This window comes from Mandrillus leucophaeus, unplaced genomic scaffold, assembly GCF_000951045.1.
Source record: "Mandrillus leucophaeus isolate KB7577 unplaced genomic scaffold, Mleu.le_1.0 Scaffold9, whole genome shotgun sequence".
Taxonomy (NCBI): Eukaryota; Metazoa; Chordata; class Mammalia; order Primates; family Cercopithecidae; genus Mandrillus; species Mandrillus leucophaeus.
The window spans coordinates 4,344,134-4,347,315 of NW_012109807.1; the positions used below are offsets into that span (position 1 = coordinate 4,344,134).

The 3,182-nt window shown below is 45.5% G+C and overlaps 1 pseudogene; it reads left to right on the forward strand.

Moving 5' to 3' along the window:
• The first annotated feature begins 1,624 nt into the window (after positions 1–1,624).
• On the forward strand, positions 1,625–3,100 carry LOC105531690 (annotated as a pseudogene).
• Positions 3,101–3,182: the final 82 nt, after the last annotated feature.

A 3,182-nucleotide genomic window follows, 5' to 3' on the forward strand; every position in this document is an offset into this window, starting at 1 on the left:
TTTAGTAGAAAAATGCCCAGGAAAGCTTCACTAGAGAGTCCTTCTCCATTATAACAATGCTTCTGCTCATTCCTCTCATCAAACAAGGGTAATTTGGTGAGTGTTTCAGTGGGAAATCATTAAGCATCCACCTTACAGTCCTGATTTGGCCCCTTTTGACTTCTTTTTCATATCTTAATCTTAAAAAATTCTTAAAGGGCACTCATTTTTCTTCAGTTAATAAATGTGAAAATGACTGTATTGACATGGTTAAATTCCCAGGACCCTCAGTTCTCTGAGGGTTGACTAGATGGCTAGTATCACTTACAAAAGTGTCTTGAACTTAATGGAGTCTATATTGAGAAAGTTTATATTTTTTATTTTAAGCTGTTAATTGCAGTTTTCCATGAGCTTTTTGAAGTCTCCTTGTATACACGATGGTGCAACATGTAATAGTGCAGTAGTTTGATTTTAGTTTCAAATGCTAGGTCTGAATTAAAGGCATGTGAATGGCTGTTAGTGATGCAATCTGACTGTGGTTTATGTGTGCATGTGTGGGCCAGCCCTGAGTGCCCAGCCTCTCCCCATCACAGCTATGACTGCTCCCAACTAAAGTCGCAGAGGAAGCAGATCTTGAGCCTCCCCAACCTGGACTACTTTTTTCGTTTGTTTGTTTGTTTCCTAGATGGAATTTTGCTCTTGTTGCCCAGGCTGGAGTGCAATGGCACAATCTTGGCTTACTGCAACCTCTGCCTCCTGGGTTCAAGTGATTCTCCTGCCTCAGCCTCCAGAATAGCTGGAATTACAGGTGCCTGCCACCACTCGCAGCTAATTTTTTTGTATTTTTAGTAGAGATGAGGTTTCACCATGTTGGCCAGGCTGGTCTCGAACTTCTGACCTCAGGTGATCCACCAGCCTCCACCTCCCAAAGTGTTCGGATTACAGGCATGAGCCACCATGTCCAGTCTGGCCTGGACTATTTTTGTGCACTGCCCAAGATCTGCTGGTGGAATTCTCCCTTGCTATGGACTAAACGTTTGTATCCCCCTCAAATTTATATGTTGAAACCCTAATTCCCAATGGGATAGTATTAGGAGGTGGGGCCTTTGGGAGGTAATTAGGTTTAGATGAGGTCGTGAGGATGGAATTCATGTTCTTATAAGAAGAGAAGAGACACCAGATCCCCCGTCCTCTGCCTGTAGGGACACAGCGAGATGGTGGCCATCTGCAAGCCAGGAAGCAGTCCCTCTCGAGGAACCACATCAGCCAGAACCTTGATCTTGGACTTCCGGCCACTAGAACTATGAGAAATAAATTTCCATTGTTAAAGCCATTCAGTCTATGGTATTTTGTTATAACAGCCCAAGCCATCGAAGACATTTCCCAGCTCCCTTTTCCATAAATCTGCCCTATATTCTCCCCAGTCTGGGGGCTGTCCACTCCCTCCCTGGCTCTAGGTAGAAGGCAGCTGTTGAGTTTACTTTTGTTTAACTCTTATCTGGTGATATTTTGTTGTCTAAGGGCTTACTCAGAGAAAAACAACCTGTTCTTAAACTCAGCCTCAAAACTAGAAAATTACTTTTTAAATAGAGAAAACATTCACTTAATATGGCTTTAGACATGCACGGCAGCCACTAGCCTAGCCATGGGCCACCAAGCCCTCCTGCTCCTGCTCCTGGCTTTCCTGGTGCCCTGGACCACCACAGCCCTCCAGCTGGCCTTAAGGGCTCTCGGCAGCCTGTACTCGCCAGTCAACCCCACATTCCACCTGGCTGTTGCCAAGAACGGCTTGGTTCTCCACTTCCCTCAGAAGGTTGACCATTTTGGATTTAATACTGTGAAAACTTTTTAACAGCAGTATCTAATAGCTGATAAATACTGGAAGAAAGATGATGGGGACATCATCTGGTTCTGCAATAATACGTGGTTCATGTGGGATGGGGCTGAGGAACTGAAAGCTATGTTGGTGTATGTGGAACAGTGATACTGTGGAGAGTCCCTGCCCTGTGATGACCCGTTCCAGGATTCTGGACACTAGGATCTCCTGCCATCAGAAAAAGCTCTGGCTGATTTTGCAGAGCTAATCAAACACTTGAAAAGAACAATCCTAGGAGCTGAAAATCGCCCTGTCATGGCCCTCTAGGGCCCCTGTGGTGGCATGCTTGCAGCCTAGTTCAGCACGAAATACCCTAGTTGGAGCTCTTGCAATTTCTGCCCTTATCTGGCAGTTTAAGGATTTGATACCTTCTGGTGTATTTATGAAGATCGTAACTACAGATTTTAGGAAAGGTGTTCTATATTGTTCAGAGAACCTCCGCAGGTCCTGGGATGCCGTTAATCGACTCTCAAATATGGGCGGTAGTTTGCAATGGTTTCCTGACGCAAGACCTTTGAAAGACTGGATCTCTGAAACCTGGGTGACGTGCAGTGGTGAGTTATCCTCATGCACCTAACTTTTTATAGCATTTGCCTGCTTGGTCTATCGAGGTCATGTGCCACTATTTGAAAACACCCAATATATCGGATTCGTTGCTGCTGCAGAATATTTTCCCAGCTGTGAGTGCGTATTACTTAGGTCAGGTGACATGCCTGAATAGTTTAGAGGCAAGAACTAGCAGTCTGGGATTCCTGGGTTGGAGTTATCAGGCCTGCACAGAAACAGTCATCCCTTTTTGTATCGATGACCTGTTTGAACTTCACTTGTGGAACTTGAAGGAGTTTTCTGATAACTGTTTTAAACAGTGGGGATGTGAGACCAAGGCCCTCCTGGATCACTACTGTGTATGGAGGCAAAAACATTAGTTCGCACATAGACATCGTTTCCAGCAATGGTAAACTAGATTCCCGGTCAGGAGGTGGAGTAACCAAGGACATCACAGACACCTTGGTTGCAGTCACCAACTCAGAGGGACCCACCGTTTAGATCTCTGAGCCAACTTCAGTTGAGCGAACTTCGGTGGTGAGATGGCTCACCACCATCTCAGAGCGGCCCACCGTTTAGATCTCTGAGCGAACGTGGGCCTTCGGTCCTGTGTCTGTGCTGTTAGCCCCCTCTCTGGAAGTTAGACACATGAAGAGATGGATCAGAGAGTTCCACCACAGTGCGGGAAAGCAGTGCTGAGAAACTTTTGATCGTTTTTAGTTTCTTCTTTTATGTTCACACCACCCACATTCCTGTTCACTTCCGTTTTCTACATGTAGTT